This window comes from Aotus nancymaae, unplaced genomic scaffold (genome assembly GCF_030222135.1).
Source record: "Aotus nancymaae isolate 86718 unplaced genomic scaffold, 86718_ANA_hifiasm-v0.15.2.pri h1tg000014l, whole genome shotgun sequence".
NCBI lineage: Eukaryota > Metazoa > Chordata > Mammalia > Primates > Aotidae > Aotus > Aotus nancymaae.
This window is the reverse complement of record NW_026988425.1, coordinates 90,284,684-90,312,623: the sequence shown is the minus strand read 5'-3', so window position 1 is coordinate 90,312,623 and position 27,940 is coordinate 90,284,684. Positions and strand designations below refer to the sequence as shown.

The 27,940-nt window shown below is 34.2% G+C and overlaps 1 long non-coding RNA gene across 1 annotated transcript in view; it reads right to left on the bottom strand.

Moving 5' to 3' along the window:
- LOC105729993 (uncharacterized) overlaps nucleotides 1–27,940 on the bottom strand; it is a 662,720-nt gene that overhangs the window by 235,698 nt on the left and 399,082 nt on the right. The window lies entirely within an intron of this gene.

Sequence of the window (27,940 nt, the reverse complement as noted above, 5' to 3'; positions counted from 1 at the left end):
TCTTCATTTTTTCAAGTCTTCATTCCAATATGACTTTTTACTTAGCTTACTTTTCCATTCCATCATTCATTTTGCTCCTGCCATTCTGCTTTCTTACCATTCTTCCTGCTCTAATCTTAAAGAAGGAAAAATTATCACTTTATTTAAATTCTGAAATTTCTGGGAGAAAAATTTTAGTTTGCTTATTTAGTTGCTCTATTGATACTTTAAAATCTACCACTTATGCAAACTGCCTAAATAATTATTTTCCATAAAACCTGTCCCTTAGAGCAGAGAATCTTGCATTATGCAAGATACATATGCTATTTGCCATCAGCGTATAACTTACCTATCTTCACTTCACCTACTATTTATGTTATTAATAGAAATGGCATTTCCCCTATTTTATGGGCCTCATAATTAATGATCAGCATAGGAAAAAGAAAATATAGATAAGCAAAATAAAATAAATATTTCAAAGAATGCAGACGAGTTGTTTGTAGGATACCTAACTTTGGGATTGTCCAAATGCTTTTTAATAGATTCAGTTTTTGCATTTTTGCCAGGAATATTACAAAATTGATGGTGTCTTTCTGAGAGCAGCATACCCAGAGGCATGTGACATCAGTTTGTTTGTCACCATATGTTAATTTGCCAAGAATCAGGCTCCAATAGAAAGGCTAGTATGAAGGATTTTTTAAGACCTGCTCTTGAGATTCCTAGCTGGGAGAAGGCAGAAAGGAAAATGGATTTCGTACAGAGAAGGTGGGCTGTGATGCAGTCTCAAAAAATAGCCTCAGCTGATCCCAGAGGAAGGAATAAGCCTACAGTGTCCCTTTAGAATTATCTAGCATTGAGTTGAGTGTTCTAGGCCTTTAGGCACCTATTTCATCCAATTGTTGGATGAGGGCCATACTGGAAACAAGGCAAGCTCTTGAGTGAAATGACTTCTTCCATCAAAACAATTCCAAAAAGAGCTCACAGTTGCAGGCTGTCTGACTGAAGGACCCTCCCTGTGAGAATACATCTTTCAGTCCTGAAAGAGGATTTCAGTGGCACATCACAGTGTCTACTACATCCCATTAGTGGTAATGTTAACTTTGGTCACTTTTCTGTCATATTTCTCCACTGTAAAGATGCCTTATTTTTTTTGTAATTAATAAGCAATAATACGGGGGAAATGTTGACATTATGAATTATCCTGTATCCCAATCAATTTTACCAGATGATTTTATTATCCATTGAGAATTTCTGCCTCAATCAATTATAACTACAATTGTTGACAAATGGTGATTTTCTACTTCAACTTTCCTTTTATATTTACTAATTATCATTCTCTTATAAAGAAGGGTGTTTCTTTCCTTGATGGTTTATTAATTTATTCATTTTTATTAGCAATATAGACTCATAAATTATATTTTTAATTTAATGACATTAATTCAATAATTGTATCTTTATGCTTAAATTGTACCATGTTTGACCAATGGGGCCTTCATTAAACTTTCTGTCCTTTTTGACATAAATTCTATCCACTTTTGAGCACTTCCTTAATTCTGGTTCTTGATCTTACTTCAAGCTGCTTTAGCCTTGTATTTGTTATTCAACAATTTTACCCATAGTTTTCTTAACATTGGGATAAAAATAAATTTTGCATGAGATTCAGAGAAACCATGTAAAATTTTAGGACAATGTGTGGCATGCAGTAAGCATTCAATATATAATTGTCAGTTTTATGTCTATTTCTGATGCCTGATATATAGTAATTATTTAATAAATGTCTTATCTTGTTGAATATAATTGCCATATAAATAAGTAAATCTGTAAGCAATTAAAAATTATATGAAAATCAGCACACTTAAGGGTTTATGGGTTTTTTTTTTTTTACCCATTCCAACTTTACTAATGTATTTGGCTGCATGTTATTATTCTATCTAACCTAAAACATTAACTTTAAACCAAAACTATTTTGGATAAACATCACTGGGCATTTTTAAGTATTTACAAAATTAGTAAACAATAATTTGCATTTGGATACATATTAACGTGTATATCGCACACATACTTTATGAGAAATGAGGGTATGTTATTCTAAATTCTCAAAGAAATCTAGGGAAGTGATTTATTCTTAATAAATAAACATCTGAATTTAAAAACATAATTACAATATCCAAAATAATTTTAGTACTTTAAGAAGAATTCGAGGCCTAAACTAACAATTACCTCTAATAAATGAAGTATATTTGAAATAGATTTCATTACTGTACTCTCCTTTTTTATATTATTATATTTGTACCTAATTAGCAAGGTCATTATACTGGTAATCTTAGTTTATTTTGATACACATGGCTATTACTTTTGAAATTGAAAAAGCACATGTATGACATTAGATAATATTCTTTAATGACTCCAGATGAAATTAAGTAACAAATTTAACATTATCTAAGCTAATTAAAGATATTAAAGTGACTAGAATTTTTAAAATGTATACACTGTTTTTTAAACAAATATTTGTTTTGGAAAATTCAAATTTGAAATTTTCACAATTATACAATTGGAAAAGAGTGATAGGGTTCACAACAACTGGTGCAAATGATCCTTGCCCTGCTTATAGAATATCTCGAGAAACAATGAAACATGTCTATAGCTAAAAAGACTGCATTTACAGAGCACCAAACATCTACCCATTATAATAATGAACTATTTTTAGAGAAGTTTTACTTATTATCTACCATAAATAAAATACTTTTAACTCCCAGCATTTTCAGGAAATAACACATGCTGATTTCATAAGAATTTAAACTAGACAGGGCATATCTCAAAAGAACCCACAGAATTATAATTAAGCCCCCTATTTATCCAAGTGTATGATTATATTTGAATATCTATTCAATTGAGCATTATTCAGTTATAATTATATCACAACTCTTAAACATTTGCATTATATCAAGCTTAGTTGTATCATGCATAATTTTTACATTTTATACCATGTTTCATTATATATTATATGGTATTATATCTGAATTTTATCTTTCTTTAATGATTTAGAAAGTATTCAGTGAGATGTATTAAAGTAACATTGGTGTAGATTTCAAGAGCTTTTTTTGGATTTTTGTTGCACCTCTGCTATCAACATTTATCACGACTTTGACTGTGTCACTTATGTGTTTTAGACCTTATTTTCCTTATTAGTAAAATGAAAATATTTATGACAAGGGCCAAATGTGATATATAACAGGAAAGCGCTTTGAATATTATAAGTGTACATAAGTTTTAGACATTTCGGAATGACTTGCCTTGTAGAATGCTATTTACAGAAAAAACACTCTGGTGCACTGAGATTTCTACTGACACTAACTCTGGATAAGGGGAGAATGTTACCCTAAGAAGTTTCTCATCACAAGACGGGGCTACACAAAGCATTCATAAATAAGTCCAAGCATTCTAGTCTTATCTCTACTCCATGTCTTATTCATCTTACCTCTGTTGATGATCTAATTATTTATGGAGTTACTTTGACTAAACTTTATGGTTCCTATCATGTGTTAATCCTGTGTTGAGTGTCATGAATACAAAGAAAGATAAGACAATGACTCTGAACTCAAGGACCTTAATTATCTAGTAAGGAAGACAGGAAACCAACACAAACTCCAACAAGACTGTGATGAATAGTTTCAGAGTTCAGATCTGATCACGTGCAACGGAAAATCCAGAAAACAGTGATTTAACAAAATAAACAATTTTATTTTAACATTATAGAGGAAGTTAATCTAGGGCTACTGCAGTAACTACACTATACCAAGACCAAGGTTTACATGATTGTTTTAGTCTTTCATGGTTGGCAGGAATATTGTGGACACAGTTCCAGCTATTGCATCCACATTTTAGGCAGAAAGTAGAGGAAAATGCAAAAGAAAATAGAGCATGTGCAATCTGAATATATCTCCCTTTTAAGACGTTTTCTTAGAAGCCTCACCCAACAGTACTCTTAACTCACTGGACAGATTTATTACCTTTGCCATGATTATCACTTCTCATGCTTGGGAGGCAGAGAAATCATGTTGCTGTCACCAAGAAAACTAGAATTTCCTTGTAAAAGAATATATATACACATACATATGCATATTTGTATATACATATTCCTTTACAATAATACATATATACCTTTGATATATATATATCAACATATATATGTATATATATTCCTTTACAAGAATATATAGATATGTTGATATCTATATATTCTTGTAAAGGAATATATATACACACACACACACACACACACATATATATATACACACACACATCCTTTACAAGTATATATATATATATGTTGACACATATATATATTCTTATAAAGGAATATATATATGTGTGTATATATATTTCTCATATATATATTCCTTTACAAGGATATATGTTGATATATATATATGTTGATATAGGAAGATATATGTATATGTATCAATATATATATGTTGATATAGGAAGATATATGTATATGTATGAATATGTCACATATATATGTTGATATATATATGTTGATATAGGAAGATATATGTATATGTATGAATATATATGTACACACACATATTTATATGTTGATATATATGTTGATATAGGAAGATATGTGTATATGTATGAATATATCTTCATGTATGTATGAATATATATATTCTTGTAAAGGAACATATATATGTGTGTGTGTGTGTGGATATATATACATATTCATACATATACATATATCTTCCTATATCAAAATTTCATGGGCTATTAGAAACAGTTACCACAGATTTATAAAGAAAGAGCATCCAAATCAAACTTGATTACATAGTGTTAACATGGATCTTCATTCCTCTCCAAAAATACCTCTCAGAATCTACTACCCGACCCATTCTTCCTCACACCTGTAAATTACACTACCATCCCACTATCTATTTGATAACTAAAACCAGAAATCTTGGAATCATTGCCAGTTTTCCCTTTCTCCTAAAAGACATTTTATTCTACCTTTAAATATTCTCAATATGTCAATATCTCTGTTCCTCAGCCATCATTTATACCCTAGATCTCAATACTTTCCATTTAACTGTTGCAGAAGCCTCCTAACTTGTCTTCCCACTTTAATTCTTATTCTGTCCATTCCATCCTCTGCTCACACAGTAACAAGAATTGTGTGTTCTTAAAATGTAATTAAAACCACATAACTCTTTTATTTAAAAATTCTTCAAAGATTTTCCATTGCTCTTACAACAAAATGCAAATTTATCTAAAAATAGTAGGATGAGGCTAGAGGGCTATAAACCCCAAATACTGACTCTACCTCTAGCTTCAATACTACAGAGAAAATGCCGAAATGAATCCAACTGCCAAAGAGACCAATTTTACCATTTAACAAGTGTGAGCCCAAGAATAATCCCCTCACCTGCCTGAGCTTTCTTATGTGTAATAAGAAAATTGACTTGATTAACACTAATAGTTCTAAAATCCTATGAAGAGCAAAAGCAGTCTGGGTCTGCTATTAAATAGTTTTTAGTACTTTTAGCTGTGCACCTGTCTGTTCTTTCACAAGGTAACAGTTAATGAAAAAAGGCCATCAGTTTTTTCAAAGATCCATCTCTATCTGATTCTGTCTGACAGTTTTTCATGAGGATAGGCAGATGGTAGATTAGCTCCCAAAAACATACTGTAGCATCATTAGTGTAACTCAATCCCAAATGCAATACTGGGCCTTCTTGTGGTCAGATACACTTAATTATGCTCATTCCAAGCATATGGTTGCCAAACAATTCAGTAAATTTTTATTACGTTCTTAAATGCAAACTATATTTTCTTGAGAAAGCTTATTCCTTATTACTATTCAGAAAATAAGTTAAATACAAGCTGTCTAAATTAGCATGTAAATAGAATTGAGTAAACTGCACCTTCATGTCCTCTAGGAAGAAATTAAACATATTTTAGAATCACCAATTAGCTCAAAAAGTTCATGAAAATTAGCAAGTAAAATAGTATGTCTACTTTACGTATTCATCTAACAAATACTTATTTGATATTTGTATACCTTATGCAGAAAGCAAAAATATTCATATAATTTTGTGCCTTTTATTTTCAATACATATTTACATTGAAAGTGCTATTTACAATCTGTGTAAAACATTATACACATTGTGCCAAATATAATTCATATGCATAAAATCCTTCAAGTCTATAAGAATAGCATGTACTCTGAATCAACAACTTCCATTGGCTCTTTCCTGACTTGTAGTCTTGTCATCTTCTGATAAAACAATTCCTTGTCTCCAAAACCCTTGCCCTCACTTAAGCTTCTATTTGCCATCATTGGAAATATAATCACTGAATCCAACTGTTCTTAACAAACATTTATATCAAATCCTGTCACTGCTCCAAAGGAGCCATTACAATGAATAATTTTATGGGAAGTTTGGGCCCCAAGAATCCTAAAAGACCATTACAGCCTATTGTGTCAAACAGGCTTGCAAAATAGAGGCCCTCAATTTGACTTTCAAATACAGAGTGAAATCACTCCCCAGGATCAATCTGTGCATGTTAAGAGTCTCTCAATACACAAAGATATGAGTCATTTTATTCTAGTTTATCAATGACTTATAGTGTTCAAAAGTGCCTTAATCAGAGCCAGGAACAGTCCTTAATTGACTGATACACCCACTTTTTCTCCAGACTTTAAAAGGCAAACCTTTTTAAAAAATGCAGTCATTTGTCAAAACTGCTTAATTTATGGCATCTCAAAGATGCTCTCTGCTCATCTGCCATGGAGTTTGTGTTATCTATTATGTCTGAAATTACTTTAATTTTATAGTACAATAAAAGTAGTTCATTGCTGCAGAAAGGCACATATTATCTTATGAGTAACCTCTATGACACACCTTAGTTTATCAAATTAACAAAATTGATTCCTTGGAAATCTTTAGGAGATTATATAAAATAACATGATAATTTAATGATGGAAAGACAGAGTGTACTTACTGGTAAGGACAACTCTAAGGAAAGTATCTCTTCCATCCTTTCCTCTTTGTATAACAATTAGGAGGTACGAAAGAGATCGAACCCACTCCAGCTCTAAAGTTGGACTCTGAGGGATTGAAGCCATTTGGGTCATTTTTAGATTCAGGTGAGATCACATATCTAAGGCCTAAGCCAATTAGAACATGCTATTCCATTGATTTAGTGAATGGTTCAGGAGTGGACATGTAACCAAATTATTCTAGTCATAACAAGACTCAAGATTTTTCATTTCACAGTTATGAAAAGAAAACCCCTATCTTTCTCTAGGTCTAAGTGAAAATAACTAGAGGCTGTGGATGCTATAACAGGAAGACTTCTTTCAATCATGAGATGAGCCACCCTGAGGATGAGATGAATACATGGAGGAAGGCAGCACTGAGCCACAGGGACATGGGTCTGTCACCTCAGTGACACCATTTAAGTCATTAATGTTTGAATCAAACCAACCCTAAAGCCCACATTCCCACAGGATGTTTTAGTAATATGTTGATAAATAGCTTATTGCTTGAGCCAGGTGTTAGAACCCTAAATTTTTTATAAGCACTAACCAGTGGGATATCTAGACAGAGGTTTAACAAAGAGGCAGGAAGTAGACAGAATATGGGAATGATAAATCAGAACAAATAAAGCTTTATTAATATGGCAATTTTCCCTAAGACCTCTGTAAGGTTATATCTAAAACTATAAATAGTTCTCAAAAGTGTATAGGTGTAAACTGTTTAGACCATAAAACTCAATTGTATGAACACCACAAATTAACTTTACAAAGTAATACAGTTTAATTTTTATTTTGAGCCTCTATTCTGCCTAACAGCAGGAAATTTAATTCCAAATAAACTTAACCATTTTAAGTGTGTACTGAGTACATTCAAGTTTTTTCTTTTCCTTTCCTCTAGAGGGGCATCAAATCACTAGATAATTTATGTAATATCATAGCCTTGATGGGTAACATTGAAATGATCATTATCATTTGCCCACACTGACAGCCATGGATGAATATCATCTGTCTGTCCCTCACAGTGATCATACCTCCCACTGGCATACAGTGGTCTCAGTATTCTGTTCTCTATACTCTACTCATGAGAACAATTTGGGTTACTTCACCTTTTCACAGCCACCTCTAGGTACCAGTCTGTGTCACAAATAATTCTCAGGTGCTCTCTTCTGTCATCCTAAAGATACTGGAGAATCCAGGGTGGTAGTACTGCTTATACAGCTATGCCTAAAATGTCAACTTTTAACTTCACTGGAGTTGCATCAAGCCAGTGCAGGCAATCCTGTTTGCTTTCGTGGGCTCTACTGAAGATATGAGAACATATGTTCTCTATTCTCAGATGCCCCAAATTGCCTAGATATTTTTATAACTTGAAATGGGGAGTGTTTTCCTGGAGACTTACTCCAACACCATACTCTTACATTTCTATTAACTTTCTTCTCTTTACCAGCTCAAATTTATTTATGGTAGATGAAGTAGCCTGACTAATAGTTCTCCAAAGATGTCACATCTTAGTCTCTGTAACCTCTGAATATGTTGCCTTACGTAGAAGGAATTTTTCAAATGTGATTACATTAAAGACTTTAAGACAGGAAAATTATCTCAGACTACTAGGTAGGCCAATGTCATCACAAGATTTTTTTGTTCAGCTTTTATTTTAGATTCAGGGGGTACTTGTACAAGTTTGTTACTTTGGTATATTGCGTGATGCTGAGCCTTGGTTTACAGTTGAACTCATCACTGAGGTAGTGAACATAGTACCCAACAGGTAGTTTCAACAGTGGTCCCTCTTCCTTCCCTCTCCCCTCTTGTAGTCCCCAGTGTCTATTTTTGCAATATTTATGTCCATATGTACCCAATGCTTAGCACTCACTTATAAATGAGAACATGTGGTACTTAATTTTCTGTCTCTGTGTTATTTCACTTAGGATAATGGCCTTCAGCTGCATCTATGTTGCTTCAAAGGATATGATTTTATTCTTTTTATGGCTGCATAGTATTCTATGACATACAGATATGTGTGTGTATATATATGTATATATAAACATATATATCACATTTTGTATATACACACACATATATACACATATATACAAATATATACACACATATATATGTATATATATGTATATGTAACACACACACATATCTATATCTATATCTATATCTATATCTATATCACATTTTTCTTTACTCAATCCAGTATTGATGAGCACCTAATCACTGGTGCTCATGGAATCAATAGCAAATACACTGATTCCATGTATTTGCTATTGGGAATATTGTTGCAATGAACCTACAGATGCATATGTCTTTTTGGTGGAATGATTTCTTTTTTCTTGGGTATATATACAGTAATAGGATTACTGGGTCGAATGGTAGCTCCCTTTTTAATCCTTTGAAAAATCCCCAAACTACTTTCCACAGTGGCTGAACTAATTTACATCCTCACCAGCCGTGTAAGGGCATTCCCTTTTCTCTGCAGCCTCACCAACATCTGTTATTTTTTGACTTTTCAATAGCCATTCTGACTAGTGTGAGATGGTACCTCACTGTGGTTTCCATTTGCATTTTTCTGATGATTAAAGATGATGAGCATTTTCTTGTGTGTTTGTTGGCTGCTTGTAGGTATTCTTTTGAGAAGTGTCAATTCATGTCCTTTGTCCACTTTTTAACAGGGTTATTTAGTTTTTGCTTGTTGATTTCTTTGAGTTCGTTATAGATTCTGGATACTAGAAATTTGTCAAATGCATAGTTTGTGAGTATTTTCTCCCAATCTGTAGGTTGTCTGTTTACTATGTTAATCATTTCTTTTGCTGTGCATAATCTCTTTAGTTTAAGTAGGTCTCACTTGCCATTTTTTTTGTTTTTGTTGCAATTGCTTTTGAGGACACAGCCATCAATTCTTTGTCAAGGCTGATATCAAGAAAGGCATTTCTAGGTTTTCTTCTAGGATTTTTATAATTTGGGGTCTTACATTTAAGTCTTTAGTCTATATTTACTTAACTTTTAGTGAAGTGATAGGTAAGTGTCCAAAATGATTCTTCTGCATGTGGATAACCAGTTATCCCAACACCATTTACTGAATAGAGAGTCCTTTTCTCTTGCTTATTTTTTGTTAATTTTTGTCAAAGATCAGATAATTGTAGGTGTAGCTTTAGTTCTGCATTCTCTATTCTGTTTATTGATCTATTAGTCTGTTTTTATATGAATGCCATAGTGTTTTGGTTACTGTAAACTTGTAATATAATTAGAAGTCAGGTAATGTAATGCCTCAGGCTTTCTTTTTTTTTGCTTAGGATTGTTTTGGCTATTTTGGACTTGACTTTTCATTCCATATGAGGTTTAGAATAGTTTTTTCTAATTCTGTGAGAAATGGCATTAGTAACTTGATAGGAATATTATTGAACCTGTAGAGTGCTTTGAATAGTATGGCCATCATAATAATATTGATCATTCCTATCCAAAAACATGGAATGTTTTTCAATGTGTTTGTATTTTCTGTAATTTCTTTCAGCAGTGTTCGGTAGGTCTCTTTGTAGAGATATTTTACCTCCTTGGTTAGATGTATTCCTAGGTATTTTTTATGTGTGGCTATTATAAATGGAATTGTATTCTTTTTTTTTTTTTTGAATGTTTATAACAACTTTATTCATTAATAATCACCCAAAATAGAAGCAACTAAGTAGTGCTTCCTTAAGTGAGTGCATAATCCACCGGTATTTTTATACAACAGAATATTATTCAGCTATTTTTAAAAGTGGGTTATTAAGTCACAAAAACACATAGATGAATCTTAAACTCACATTGCTTTGGGTAAGAAGTCACTCTGAAAAGTTTACATAATACACGGTTCCAATTATAAGACATTCTGGAAGGGACTTTTTCAGGATGCTGAAACTATTAAATATGATACTGTACTTGTAGATATATGACACTATGCATTTATCAAAATGCATAGAATTTTACAACACATAGACTAAACTTAAATCTGTATAATTAAAAAAAATTTTTTTAAAGGTTGGCAGGGTGTCCTGGGATAGAATACAGAATATGACAAAACAATCTACAAATGTATACAGTTAACTAATGTATAAAACAAATTCACGATGGTTGTGGGTGGTTCTAAATTTGCTGACCTAAGTAACTCTAAAAATGATTAGAACTGGAAATAAGAGTAAAGGCAAAAGAGATTGCTCATAAAGATTACATTCTAGTTGATAAATTTAGTTCACATGAGTTCTTGATTGGGCTCTCACCTCGAAAAATATTGGTGTATAGAAATGATACTGATTTTTGTACATTGATTTTCTAACCTGAAACTTTACTAAAGGTATGTATCAGTTCCAGGAGTTTTTGGTGGTGTCTTTAGTGTTTCTGGCTATAAGATCAAATTAATCACAAAGAGAAATAGTTTGATTTCTTCTTTTGTTATTTGGATGCCTTTTATTTCTTCCTCTTGCCTGATAGCTTTGGCTAGGATTTCCAGTACAATGTTGAATAGCAGTGCTGAGAGTGGGCATCCTTGTCTTCTTCCAATTCTCAAGGGGAATGCTTCTAGCTTTTTTTCATTCAGTATGATGTTGGCTGTGAGTTTGTAATAGATGGCTTTTATTATGTGAGATATGTTCTTTCAATGCCTAGTTTGTTGAAGCCTTTTTATCATGAAAGAATGTTGGATTTTATCTAAAGTTTTTGTGCCATCTATTGAGATGATCACATGGTTTCTGTTTTTAATTCTGTTTATGTGATGAATCACATTTATTGATTTGTGTATGCTGAACCAACCTGCATCCCAGGAATGAAGCCAACTTATTCATGGTGAATTAACTTTTTGATGTGCTTCTGGATTCAGTTTGCTAGTACACTGCTCAGGAGGTTTTCATCTATGTTTATCAGGGTCACTGACTTGTAGTTTTCTTTTTTTTTTAAAAAAGATAAACAAAGTTGACAAACTTTTAGCTACGCTTAGGAAAATAAATATCTAATAAAATCAGAATTAAAAGAGAAAAAATAGAATCAACATATGATCCAGCAATCCTAGTTGTTTACCCAAAGGATTTGAAATCAGTTTATTAAATAAATGTCTGCATTCTCATATTTATTGCAGCACTATTCACAATAGCAAAGTTAAGGAATCAACCTGAGTCAGTCCATTAATGGATAAATTTAAAAAATGCCAGTCCTAGCAAATTCACCCTTGAAGTAGAGATTTCACAGCTTGTCAGCATTTAATTTCTATCCCAGAATTGCCTCAATTTTGAGAAAAGGGACAATTATGATAGCAAATAATTCACTAGTTTTAAAATATCTCATATTACTGTCACATGAAGAACATTTAGGCATGGCAGGCCATAGAGAATCCTTGCAAGTTTGTATCTTCTAATTAAGCTATTTTACACTTGTTGTCTCTAATCTTGCAGCTACTGAGGTGTCTTTCATTTATTACCTATGCGTTAAATTCTTTACAGTGTGCACATGTCAGTTCACTGGGACTACTATAACAAAATGCCATACATTATATGGTTTATAAACCATAGAAAGCTATTTCTCACAATTCTGGAGAGTAGGAGTTCCAAGAGCAAAGCACCAGCAGAATTTGGTGTCTGGAGAGGACCTGCTTCCCCATAGGCAGTTCCTTCTCACTGTGTCCTCATGTGGCAGAATAGGTGGGAAGCTCCCTTTGGTCCCTTTTATAAGGGCACTAATTTCATTCATGAGGGCTCTATCTTTATGGCCTAATCACCTGCTAAAGGTCCCATCTCCCCATTACCTTGGGTATGAAGATTTTAACATATTAACTTGGGGTGGGCATTCAGATCATAGCAGCACATATGAAGGAAGGAAGGTATTGGCCACTTAGCATTCTGCATCCACCCTTGCAATTGCTCCACAGCAAGGAAGCATTTATTCGATAAGGCAAAGGGTCATTGGTAGTGACTTGTTTTGTCTTCTTTCTGCCAATTCCTTTTCTAGAAATTCTACCTCAAAGTCCTTTAAAATTTAAAGGTAAAAGTTATCCTCATCTTGACATAACTAAAGTTGGTCATCTTCTTCTAGCTCTCTTAGCTCTCCTCTGTACACAGGTCCTCCCTGAAAGATGCCATTCACATTTATTCCTTTACAGGTCAGCCTCACAAGGATTTCTAGGTGAGTACTTCTGGGAGCTATATGTCTCTAGTTTCTGTTCTCCAAGCTTCAATTCTATACATTCTACTCCCTACTCTACCTTTCAGTGTCGCTGAGTCAACATTATCCCAAACTTAGTATTTCCAAATCTACAACACCAACTCCTCTACCTCCTACACAGCTATTGTTTCTGGTAAAGTCTAGACTGGCACCATTTAATATAAATAGAATGAGAGCCACACATGTAATTTTAAATTTTCTAGTAGCCACATTAAAGAAACTAAAGAGTAGCAAGGGAAATTTGTCTTAATAATACCTATGAAATAATATATAGTTAATGCATTTTTATCTAACTACCCAAACATTATCTTTAACAAGTCTTTCATACAAAAAAATTAATGAGATACTTTACATTTTCTCACACTAAGTCTTCAAAATATAGTCTGTATTTACACTCTCAGCATATTTACTAGTAGCTACAATATTGGAGAGTGCAGGTTTAGACTCATTTATCTGTAATTCAAGAATATCCTCACTAAGATCCCAGCTTCTTTCCAGCCTTAGCGCCTGCTACTCCTCCTCAAGCACTCAACACCCTACTCAAGGCAGACTCTTCCTTCTACACTTCCTGCTCTTCCCTGCATTTGTATTTGTTGCCACCATTCTCTCTACGCAGGATTCTTCTTTTCTGCCTTTCTTACTAAGCCACATTTCATGGTCTCTGAACACTTGTAAAAAATGTAGTTCTTTTAAACTAAGCTAGAACGATTCACACTCCTATAAGGTCAATATTTTTTCTAGGTTCTATTTTCCTCTGTGTTTTCTTCATGCTGTCACTCTTACCTTTCTTGCCTCATGCTGTTTCTTTTACTTTGATAACTGAAAGTTATTCTTTTTTTTACTCTTTTTAAAAAATGTATTTACTATACTTTAAGTTCTAGGGTACATGTGCAGATTGTGCAGGCTTGTTGCATAGGTATACACGTGCCATGGTGGTGGTTTGCTGCATCCATCGTCCCATCATCTACATTAGGTATTTCTCCCAAGGCTATCCCTCTCCAATCCCCCCACCCCCTGCTATTCCTCCCAAGTCCTGAAAGTTATTCTTAACACGATGCTTAGCTTTGCAAAAGTAATAGGTCAAACGGGGCCTCCCTCTGTTTTAGTGGCTAAAAATTAGAAGCTTAGTAGCTGCCACAAGACAATAATCAGGGATCAGATCACCTATGCCAAACTTCTTTAAATATTCTTTTAAAGTCTCTATCTGAGAAGAATTAAAATTTTATTTCAAAAGCAATTTCTCCAAAGATAAAAAGCATGTCTGATTGTCTATTAACCAATCGAACCTTAATTCCTTGCTTGAAGAAAAAAAGAAGATATCTTAAAATGTTAAGTTTCACATTTAAGAAATGGAGATGACATCAGCAACACAATAGAGTAGAAAGCTCCTGACTTTATCTATACCCACAGATTTACCAAATAAGCATTTATTCACAGATAAATTCCCTCTAAGAGAAAGTCAGAGACTAGTTGAGAGACTCCAACCTAAAGGTAACTGAGAAAACATCCACATAAAAGAATTAGGAATATCTGAGGCACACACAGGCACCCTTGGCATTGCATCATACAATCGAGAAAGGAATTCCCAACACCCAGCTTCTCTCTGTGAAGAGGGCTTGGACCTGACAGATAGTGCCCTAACTCTAAGGTTCCTAACTGTAAGGTTCCTCATAGTTTGGCTCTTACTTCACTAAATATGTAAACAGAAGGGATGAGACATATGCAAGTCTCCTTAGATTACAGGGGGAAAAAAGTGGTAATTTGATATAACTGCCTAAGTGCTTTAAGGAGCTTCATCTCCTGGTTGCAGTGCAAAGGAGGGGACTTTCCAGGAGGAGTTTATGATATGCTCTTCCATGGCTACTTGGTAGCCTGGTTTTCTACTAATTTGTGTCAGGGAATTAAAGGAGAAGACAAATGTTAGCCCAGCCAGCAGGCTGAGAAGCAAATCAGCACTTCTGGAGCATGCTTTCATGACTCACCCGAATGATAACCCCAAGTCCATTAAACTCCCAGAAGGCATCTGTCCACATATCAAACACTCCAGCTTTTCCATCTTCCACTCAAAGGACTGCATTGTAAACCTTACAGCTCTGGAAGCAGTGGGGACAAAGTATATACAAGTCTTTCTAGACCACAGAATAAAGTAGAAGTTTTATATGGGCATGGAAGCACTTCCAGGGGCTTCAACATCTAGGACCCGTGCAATGAGGGGGCTTCAAAAAAATGCAGCTCTCTATTTTTCCCTGGGAGAAATTTATGCCACATATTGAGTGTCTCAACATTTACAGTTACCTCTTCAAGGACTCAGTCCTAAACCACTTAGTTCTGGGAGCAGAAAGGACTAGACACATGTAAGCCTCCATAGATCACAAAACAAAGAGGTGGTCTTCAAGGAGAAAAAATATTTTCAGTGACTACACCCCATTGGAGCAGGTCAGAAAACATGAAGGGGCGTCATGGCACTCCCATTTTCTCTCCAAAAGAAGCTTACTGCACACACTTACAGCTTGGCTTCTAATAAACTTATATCCAGAAGTTAGTTATGCAGACAAAAATAAGACTTCAGCAGTCAGAGTAGGGCATTTCCTGAGCCTTCTCTCCAGCTTACTCTAGTGATAAATCCAAGCCTGCCTATTTTTTTCTGGAAGGAGTTCAGTCATGTGCTGAGTGCCACAACTTCTATAGCTTCCACTGAAGGGACTGTCTCCTTAACAAAGTAGCTCTGGGAATCAATAGGGTTTTGCATTTCTGAGTGACCTAGACCACAGAAAAAAAAGAGGTACATGCACAATGAACCCCTTTCCAGAAACTATCTCCCCAGGACCAGAAATTGCAGCCTGAATATGTGTATCGTACATCTACTGAATGAACATACAGTAGAGAGTGGAAGATACACCCATGCTCAGCTTCATGATGAGGAGAGAAGAAACAAAAACATACAGCCAACACTTCTACTTTTTCAGCTCTATCTAGAGTGTCTGGTTCCTACATTTTCAGTCTAAGGGTATTGATAGGATGTGACACATCCTAAGATTTAGGGGTCACCACAACAAACAAACAAGTCTGGACAAACCAAATTTAAAAGGCAGCTTAAAATTTTTGGTTGAATAAGAGTGGTGAGATCCTTCTCCTATGTGAGGCCAGTCTGACAAGTCTGGGCAAGGTAGTTGTCATATCTACTGCACGATACAGAGAGACAATACAGAGAAAACAATACAGAGAGACAAGAACAATGAAGAAACAAGAAAATATATTCAAAACAAAAGAACAAGGTAAATCTCCTGAAACAGACCTATGTGAAGTGGAGATATGTGATTTATGCAAACAGGGACTTCAACATAATAATCATATAGATGCTCACCAAGGTCAAGAGAGTAATGTAAGTACAAAGTAAGAACTTCAACAGGGGATAGAAAGTATTAAAAAGTATCAACCATAAATCATAGATCTGAAGAATACTATAGTTGAACTGAAAAATTCAACACAGGCATCCAAGAGCAGGCTAGATCAAGCAGAAGAAATAATGAGTGAACTGAAAGGCAGTTCACAAGATATCACCCAACTGAAGAGCAAAATGAAAAAAAGAATGAAGAGTGAAGATAGCTTAAGAAACATAAAATGCTATCAACAAGAACAACTTATGCAATACTAACATGCCTGAAGAGAGAGCAAAAAGGAAAAGAAATCACATTCAAAGAAATAATAACAGACTTTTCAAGTCTGGGGAAGAAAATAGAAAGCCAAATGTTCAAAGTACCTCAAATAAGATAAATTCAAAAATACCCACATCAAGACACATCATCCAATTATGAAAAGGTAAAGACAAAGAGAGTGTTGAACTCCATAAAACTATCAATGGATTTCTCAGCAGAAACACTGCAGGTCAGAAGGGTGTACAATGATATATTCAAAATCTTAAAAGGCAACAAAAAAACCCTGCCAACCAAGAGTACTATACCCAACAGTCCTGTCTGATGAGAGTCCTTTTTTTGGTTTGTAGATGGCTGCTGTCTTACTATCTTCACATGGGAGAGAGAGAGAGAGCGAGAGTGAGAGCAAGAGTGAGAGAGAGCAAGAGAGAGCGAGAGAAGCAAGAGAGAGTGAGAGAGAGAGAGACAGAAAGAGAGAGAGAGAGAGAGACTCTTCTTATAAATGCATGAACTAATCCCATCTTGAGGGCCCCACCTAAACTTAATTACCTCCCAAGGGCCCCATCTCTGAGACCATTACACTGGGAACTAGAGCTTCAATATGAGTTTGGGGGGCATAGAATTTAGTTCACAGAAGCACACAGATCATGAGAAATCAGTGATTTCTTGATGTTAATTTAGTTTAGTTAATAAAATGCTTAAGGATCCCAAGTCTGATTAATTACTAAAAAATTATTTGCTTTCATGGAGTGTATTTCAAAATGACATTCTATAAGCATATAATCACAGTTTTCATGGAATAACACACATAAAAGTAACTATGTATAAAAACTAAACAACTATCAGGCAATAAAAAGCTTTCTACTTAACAGAATGGAAGTTGTATTGCATTTTTGTTTGCTTATGAATATCTTCAATGGACCATGGTATTGTATGTTAAGCAAATGAATCTATTTGCCCCTTATAAAGTCATTTATTTTATGTAAATTTTTATGGTGTCTGGCTCTCCTCAACCACCTAGTACATTGTTATGTTCCTTGTGATGTGGGGAGGTTGCTAAGCAGTGTCACAGATTATGACACCCAGCCACTGAGCTGTGACAATGCCTAACTCCATATTGCATGTCTGTTCTTCTCTGAGGCAAGTTTAAAGCAGATAATACACTTAAAGCATGCAGGAGGCTGTATGCCTTCGGTGAAGATATACACTAAAACATGATCATTTGGTGCATAATATGCATATGAATATTGACAAAAACAACAGAGCATTTTGCTGCTCTCCCACAGCTTCACCTGCTTATGACAGAGAAATGACAGAGGAGCTGCCCCTGCCAGTTGCTGGCTGCGATTATAAATGCCCCATGTGTGACAGTTATTCCTTATTAGTGGGTCTTATGAAATGTTGATACCTCCTTTAATTATCTGACCTTAGCACTATTATCTAATAATTAGCTATTATAATAAAGAGAAACCCTAAGCTAGGAATTTAGACTACAGGCATGTACCTGTAGTCTGTTACTCAGGAGGCAGAGGCAGGAGGACTGCTTGTGCCCAGGAGTTTGAGGTTGTAGTGGGCAATGAGTGCACCTGTAAATAGCCACCGCACTCCAACCTGAGCAACAGAGCAAGGCCCATGTCTCTAAATCAATAAATACAAATTCATTTTTGTCTTCTCAATCGTCCAAGAAAAACATATTTCCCCATCTAAACATCTGCTGACAACCATTACGGCATAAAACATGCAAAAAAGTAGTCTAAGAATCAAAGAAATATGAGACACTAAATATTGATATGTCAATACCCACTGAACATCAAATCAATATATTGCTTTTAAAAATATTCAACTAAAATAACTTCTTATTTTAACTGCTCAATGGTATTTTTCTTGGGTTCAAAAATGACATTAAATAGAACCCTAACTAAGTTGCAAAGATGAGTTACACATCATTATTTCTATCTGAAACGATAATAAAGAGGTTTGTTAATTTTTTATAAAATAATCATTATCTTAAAGTATTAGAGAAGGGGCTGCTCTTTGTCTTTTCAACATGAACATTCTTTTATAAAATCAACATAACAATGAAATAATTATGATCTTAAAATCACTAAGAAATCACTATTTGGGCCAGCTTAGTGTATTTTATGAATATACTTTAGTAGACGGCTTATAACAACCAGCCAATTCAATGCTATTTTAAGGTAGCTGTAGATTTTCTCTAATATAATGTGACTGTTTCAATCTTTTAATTTAAACTGAATTTTGGCTTTAATGGAGGTTTATCCTGGCAAAAAAAGCAAACTGCATGTTTAGGGTGAGTTCTACCTTCAATCAGAAATACAGTAGCTACAGCAAGAAACAGCACACATTCTCCACTATTTTTTCTCTTTTTGATACTTATGCTTACTGGAAAACTGTCATTAAAATGTCAACATCAGGAAATATCATCATCTAACTTATTTTTAGGGAAGATAAAAAAACTAAATGATTCAGACCCTAAGTATTTATATTTTTCATCAAAGGTAAGTATCTAGCACAAGGATCAGCAATTCTGTAATTCTGCAAGTGCTAGATAGTAAATACTTCAGCTTGGTGGACCACAGGTTCTCTGTCCCAACTGCTCAGCTCTGTTATAGTAGTACAGAAGCAGTTGTAGACAACATATACATAAATAGATATGGCTGTGTTCCAATCAATTTATTCACAAAACCAGGGGGTAGCCAGGCTTAAGCTGTAGTTTGTGGACCCTGGGTGTAAAATATGGATCATATTCAAAATACAGAAAATGCAACTCACTGTACAGAATACTCTGTGAAGAATTCAAGGTGAAATTACACCAACCCACAAAAAAACGACTAACCATATTCTATATCCAAGTTTCAATGTTAAGTGCTATGAAACTACAATAGTAATGTATGACCAAGTCTTTATCCTCAGGAAGCTCAAGATTTTCCAAAGAAGCCAACACTGTAATGGAATAAATTGACAGCAAAACTGGACATCAGGTAATGAAGTATTAGATGGATAGGCTCAAATTAAGCTCAGGTCTTTCAGGACTCTACTAGGGATACAGATTTATTTAATACATTTTAACAAAGAGTGGATAACACCATTATCCCAAAGTTGGCACCTTATTTATTGATTAATCTGATATGCAGAATTACCTATTATTTCATATACCCACTTTATGTTTTATAATAATAGAAATTTTCAAAAATCTATGTTTATTCTAAGGACACAACATAAAGCCATACAAAATTGAATTTAAAATTATATTTTATACATTTTATAGCTGTTGGGAAAAGAAAAATTTAGCATTTACACTCAGGAATTCCTCTTAACTTCTAAGAAAAATGTAATTCATCCTTGCAAATTAGCTAAATTTCAGAAGTCAATACCTAGGAGGAATATATATATGTGTGTGTATATGTGTATATATATGTGTGTGTGTGTGTGTGTGTATATATATAGGTGTATATATATAATTATATATGTAATATATTATATATAAGGTGACATATATATACACACACATATATATAAAGTATGAATAATGAGATTCTTTTTAAAAGAAAAATAAATCAGAGGATATAGTCATTCAGTCTGCCATTGGATCCATTGTTAGGAAGGAAAACAATTACAATTAGATAGTTTGAGTTTTTAAACTGCTCTGAAAAAGCATGTAAAATAAGATGGGTTTTTTAATGACTGTCATTTATAAAAATCACTGTATTTATAAAGCACATTTAATGCTACATCTCAGAAGTATTGCTTCCAGGAATTTTTGACCAGACCTGAAAAATTCTTGCTCTAAAGCACAAGGTTGAGATAATTTATCAAAACATGAAAAATCCTACAGTGTCCTGTTCCACATTTTTAGCTTTGAAATTTATGAATTGTTATATAGAACTTACTATGTATTGCCTGTCCTTTCTCTTGAAAAAATGCTTTTTGAATTTGCTCTCCTAAAGAAAGAGTTAGAATTAAATAGAGAGCTATATTGTAGCCTTAAAAAAAAAGTGGTCCTTTTCAGCAGAGCAACTGAGTTAGCTCAATCATCATCTGAGGATAACCAAGGAAAGTGGACCCAAGATCAACAGCCTTTTGATGTTTGTCCACTACTAACACATGCCTCTGCTCACCTGCCCATTTGGTTCACAACACCTTTGGAATAGTCTTGCCAAAATATTTGTTTGCTTATTTTTTCAGGATGTTCTTTTCAAGATTTTCTATTCATCCTCCTTATTCAGGGAACTCCCAGAGTAAAGACTCACTTACTTGTCCCTGGTCTCATTATTCAACAAATTCCACAACAGATTTAACTTTTCTGTTTGCTTTTAAAACTGCTCAGGAAAAGATATAAAGCTGCTGGACTGGGTTTCAAGACATGTTACCCAAAAATATGGCACCTTGGAATTTGAAAAAATAGTAGAAGCAAGAAGGTCACTCACATCTTCCTCTCACTCTTTTCCACTAAAGCAGGTCATAAAACTTTGGAAGGTCACTCTCTGGCCTTCTCCCCCACTTCTCCCGTGAAGCAGGTCAGAAGATCTTCATTCCAGAAGTGCCCTCCATTTACTGACAGGAAGGAACATCCTACCTCTGAAGTCCCAGGGACACAGATAAGAATCTGAACAAACAGACTTTGCTAGATTTCTCCCCGTTTATTACCATTAGATCATCTCCTTTTGTCCTTCCTTCATATTTCTCCACAACCTTCTACTCTTTATCAAACCCAAGAATAAAAATACAGAAGTTTACCCATTTCTTTGGGTCTTTGTTTTCTTGTGAAGACTCTTTGTCACATAAAAACTTGTATTAAGTATTTATATGCTTTTCTGTTACTAATCTCTCCTTTATTATAGAGAGCTCAGCCATAAACCTTTAATGGAAGAGAGATTTTTTTTTTGTCCTACAAAGCCGTCAGTTCTTGGCAATGAAAAAGGAGGTTAAATCAATCACTTTCTCATCAAGGTGTGCTAAGCATTCTGTTGCTGTGTTTTACTCCCTCAACATCATAGCTCCCCAGTGATTTACAAATATATAAACTTGCCCTGAAACTAATAATGATTTACTATCTTAAAATTATTTGGAGACTCTTTTATTAGATAATTTAACATTGATTAGTCCTGATTTTCCCTGATTTTTTCTACTAGTAAAAGCAAATTAGAGGGTTTTAGAAGTGAACAAAAAATATTTTCTGCAATAATAGATTCTCATTTTTTAACTTGCATCCTCCACTCAAACATGTGACAAATACATCTAAAGTGATAAAGTACATTTAAATAGCTCAAATTCTGTTCATAATAATACAAAGTAAAATAAATTGATTATCATAATTGTTAATCACGCTACTCCTTTTCATGGTAACCAACAAATACTGGTTATATTTTCATCAATGTGAGCACTAAATTTTTCTAGTGCCTCTTGTATTCTGTCCACTTTGCACATATTGGTCTTTTGCTCCCACATCTTATATTAGCTTTACTCCTTTTTGGCGCTAATTAGCAAACCACTTAACAACGGAAAACATGATAGTTTGGGGAGCATACTTTCTGTCTAGAACATAAGGAAAAAAGAGTAATGCAAAATAATACATCAGATGGTGATTCTGATGGCATTGTTTCAAAGGTTTCTCAGACTTCTTTGTTACTGATCTCTGTCTACTCATGAGAAGGGAGAAATCTCTCCTCATAAGTGTACCTTTTGTTTCCCTGAGCAAAAATCACTTTTTAAAGTTTGTTCATTGGAATGTAGAAAGTACAGTGACAATAAGTCATCTGTAGCATATGTTGTAATTTCCCCGTGTTCAGAGATCATTTAGTATGCTAAAAGCAGAGTCCATTAGGACTAAAGATGAACTCTTCTAGGATATAAGGCCTTCTAAAACCTTCAAAAATATTACCATATCCATGTGGCAAGTAATTTAGTTTTGTGGTGAGTGGCAGCCAAAAAAAGGTATATTCTCACTGACTTTAGGACAATATTTTTATAGACAACAAACATTTTCAGCTAGCATTTGCCACACTTATCTATGAAAAGCTACCTTTTTCAATTCAATTTTTGCATCACTTAGTAATAAATCTCACTGATTCTAAGACACGCTTTTTACATTTTAATATTTCTGGGACGGGGTTTTTTTCACAATCAGAACACCTTGCAACCCCTGACAGATAGCACTACTCATGCTGCAGACGTCCAGGCCTAGTAATGCCAGGTTTATCACTCACGATGGCTTAGCAGGGATGCCCAACCTTTCCATAGTTCAGATAATAGCCATTAAAGGACCATTTGAGAAGCGATGAGTCATGATTGTTGTTGGAAACATTCCCTTAACCATTTCTAGAAAGCTCAAGAAAATGACCATGTCAACACTTTGGGAATGGGTTTCAACAGCTGGGAAAGGAATCCCAGAGAAAGTAGTAAAGGGCTTTTTAGGACATGTTGGAACACACATATTCATGGTGGGAAGAAAGGACAATATTTTGTAGAAAAGACAAACATCTGTGACTAGGTCAAAAAGTGGCATGGAAGAGGCAGACTGCACATGTGAAGTAATGTAGGAATTCTTGCATAATATATTTTATGTATATCTCTTCTACATTTATTCAGAAGAATAACATGGTAAAAACCTATGTTTAGTATGTTGAAAGAACTATTTCAATAAGTATGAAATATAAATCTACAGTAATATGAAGATGTTACAACATGATTTAATTGATATTTTTTGTCCTCTCATTCTTAGTGGTAGATAAAGTAAGAATCTTTTGCTTTAAATCAAAGGAATCAAATTCTATGAACTATGGTAGCTCCTTTGGGTTAGGTATTTGAGCTGACTGACCTCAGAAATACACAATAGGAACCACTGTGAGTTGCATGAATGTGTCCTTTTTAAGGTTTTTTTCAAGATAGAAAAGCTGATTTCTTATTGGTGACTATATTTTCAGAATCTTCCATCTTTCCAAATAATATTGAAACAATCATGAAAAGAGCCAAAATACCAAACATAGTATTTCTTTCATATATGCTTGATCTTGTAGCTAACTTAAAGGAAATGAAACATATTGGCTTTACAAATTGTGTTTCATGGGCCCAAGTGTCCATGAAAAGTAGTTACTCTTCCTTGGAGGATCACATTAGAAGAGATTTGAGTACTTCTGTGAAAACAGGGGCGTTTTCCCAATTTTTTAGTTTCTAAATTTATGTTTTCTCTTCTTATGACTCCAAATCTGCCATCCTCACTCTTCGAGGGAAAATGTTTTCCTAAGTGCAATAACAGAGAATGCTGAGACAATCTGAAGAATAGACATTGCTTCTTGAACAAGTTAGAGACTGAGAATAAAAATTTACAACTTAAAAATATTTGAAAACAGGTTCTAAAAGAAGCCTTGTTTTTAGTGTTTTATTGGAGGCAGTGTGATATTAGAGGAAGGAAAGTGGGCTGCAGAAGCAGAGATTGACTTTTGAAAAGTAAGATTCCTGATTAGTAACTGTAATCGTTGGCAAGTTAATAGACATTTTTAAACTAAATTTTCACATGGTAAATTTAGAATAATCATCATCTAATGAGTAGGTTGTTGTAGGGATGAATAGTTTTGACTGGTGCTTGGCACATAAGATCACCTCCAGAATTGCTACTAATGCATTTGCAACATCCAAAAAATAAAATTTGGAATAGCTGTGCTCTATTCCCTGTAGCCACAGCTGGGTAAAAATATCTTTAAAAAACAAAAAACAAAGAAATCTCATGTAGGTTTCTGAAAATACAGTGGGACTGATTCGTGAAAGCAAACTAGCTGCTTCTCCAAAAATCCTTAAAAATCTTCCTCCAAAATCTACTAATTAGATGACTCTTTTTACTTAACTGAACTATAAATTTCTTTTTAAAATCATAAAAGTTCAACCTGAATGATATACAGCTCCTAATTCCAGCTAGGAGGCAAGCCAAGACAGTAACGTCATAGCCAGCTGTGTGACTCCAAAGAGGCGTCAGTGATATACTTTCATATTTATAATTTGAGTTTGCAGATAAATTATTTGTTCTTACTATTCTGAAGAAAAATTGGTACAGTTCTAGCATGGGGGCTTTGTTATTAATTTACAGAATATGTTGTCAACTCTCAGCACAAAGATAATCTTTCTTAACACCGAAGTTAAATTTTCCTATGCACCTTTTGAACCCTCTTTATGTAAATTCCTATTCTGACCAAATGTACCAATGAAGCATTTTCTAGACTTAAAGAACTTACTACTACTTGACAAATGAAAGGTTTCAGTCTCCTCTTACTTATGACAGATGCTGATACTTCACGCTTAAAAGACACTCCTAGAAGGAAGACCGCCTGAGCTATATATTGCTTGAGATAGATTGGTAGAAAGATGCTTGCAAGGACAAGGAGGGTCACAACAGGAAGCCTAATGAGAGCTCACAGCCTAATTAGTGGAAGGTCGTTGCCTCATCTAGAAGGCATTACCTTAAAAGCTGCTCCTTTAATTTATCTTTTTTTCTCTTTTCTAAACTGATTGTGCCTAATAATGGGACTACAAACAAAAAAGCAAAACTCCGGGAAAAGTCAGCTTTACATTCAAAAATGTCAACTAAATGTTGTGAAATGCTAATGTTAGAATCGCACAGTAATGCAAATTAAGGAGTGTCTTGCAAACTAATAAATAAAAAATGTAGAATTTACAGTGAAGATCTATCTTAGTATAGTCTGCTTTAAAAAATGTCACAGACTGGGTGGCTTGAACAAATAAATTTATGTTTCACAATTCCAGAGGCTAGGAGGTCCTATAATCTGGGTGCTGACTAGCTCAGTTTCTAGTGAGGATGCTCTTCCTGACTTGCCAGCTGCCACCTTCTTGCTGTGTCTTCACATGGTGGAGAGAGAGAAAGTTCTCTAGTCTCTTCTTTTGAAGGTAGTAATCCCTTGATGAGGACCCAACCCTCATGACCTCATCTAAACCTAAATACCTCTCAAAGACCCCAGCTTTAACTACTATCACATTGGAATTTAGGGCATCAGCATATGAATCTGAGGGGAATCCAATTCAGTCCATAGTGCCACTCAGGCTGCAGATGTCACAGTCTGGTAATGCCAGGCTTGTCACTTATGGCTTAATGGATATACTCAACCTCTACATAGTTCAGACAATAGCCATTAAAGGACCATTTTAGAAGTGATAATGAGTCATGATTGTTGTCTGGAAATCTTCCCTTAATCACTTCTAGTAAACTTAAGAAAGTGACCCTGTCAATTCTTGGTGAGTGAGTATTAACAGTTGGAAAAGGAAATTAGAGCAAATGTATGAGATATAATGGACTTTGATGTCTTAAATTTTAAGTTTAATATCCCATCAAAATATTATAATATACAGCATATCTGACTAATGATTTAAAAGTCCTTAAGTATCTTCCCTTATTTTAATATGAATGCAACAACAATAATAATTTATTTAATGTTTACTATCAATAGTGTACTACAATTGGCTCACACAAGCTGCTGACAACAATTATTCATCTCTCTCTTGAACTGAGAACACAGTGATGTCATCTTGTGGGTGTTTACTCCATTGAGAAAGTATTTACACTACAGAAATAGGCAAGCACTAAAAATCAGAGCTTCTGTTTGGAAAGCTAGTTGTTAATAATTTACCAGCAGACTACTGTCTATGACACACCAGGTATTATTCTAAGTACCTCATATTAATTCTCAAAACAGTCTAATGAGACAGGTGCTATTAGTTATCTCTAATATGCAATGAGAAACAGCGCACAGATACATTAAGAGATTTTCCCGAGTTAAATCGACCCATAAATGACAGAATCAAAATCCAAATGGATGCCACCTGATTCCACAGCCTATGCTCTTAATCACTTCTTTCAGCTACCCAATTTTTCTATGTCAAGTCCAGCTGAATGTTTCTACACTTTGAAGGACTTAGGCATTATCCATGTGTAACAGAATTAAAATGCTTACCCACCAGCATTTTAAATTTGTTTTTAATAAGTGAAATACTGAAAATGAAAAACAGACATTTACCTTCACCACATGTTATTCTGCTATCAGACAAATTCCTTGAGCCTTTCCTATTTAATAGAAAAGTCTAATTACAAAAGCAAGATAGATATGGTATGTGTTGATCTCTAGTCGAAAAGCAAAAAAAAAAAGAGAGAGAGAACAATTTACATGCTAATGAACTGCATGTGGAGCCAGAATAACAAAGTAGCATCCTTGAGAGGAACTTCAAGTGTTCTCCACAGAAAGGCAGCTATTGTCAGAGGACCAGTTTCTAACTATACATAAAATGAACAATGTATTTTCCTGCCAAAGGTAGTAATGTTCACCCCTGAGTACTGATGGCTTTTACCCAGTAATTTTAATAGTCATTCTAATTCTGGAGATTTCCTTTGGATAGCTACTTCATCCTCAATTTTTTACAAACAAATGAAGTTCAAGGCTCACACTGTAGACTATTAGATAGGCATTACTACTTTACAGTATTTTTTAGAATCTCCAGGGAAAAGACATCCTCAAGGGTTGCTCAGATCAATGTTAGAAGAAAAAATTCATACTAAAATACCTGCATAAAGTTTACAAAGGTCATAGGGAAACCAGAATATAAAAGTGTCGACTTGTCAGGCAAGTTAAAAAATTATTACAAATGCTATCTCCTACCTAATTCCTAAACTATAAATTTATTTGGTTAAAAAAATAAGAAAATAAAAATATTCCATTCAGTAAAAAAATACTAAAAACTATTCTGGTTCTTTAAAGAATACAAAAATACATTCTCAAAGAAAGGTATAAAACAGTTGCTATTTCTTTCCATCAAAATGGCTAAAATAATTGGTCACCACCTTTGGAAGACAAGCATGTTGTTCCCTCATGACTTATACTCTTAGTTTGGTGTATTCAAAACTATTTATGGAGACACAGACATTACTAATATAATATTAATATGTTCATTCAAGATGCATTTGCTGCCTTATTCTTTTGTTATTTTGGGGTTTTTTGACAAGAAACCAATTGAGGATTTTTCAAGATCCATGATAATCTCTGGGTTGGGTGTCAAATTAATTAGG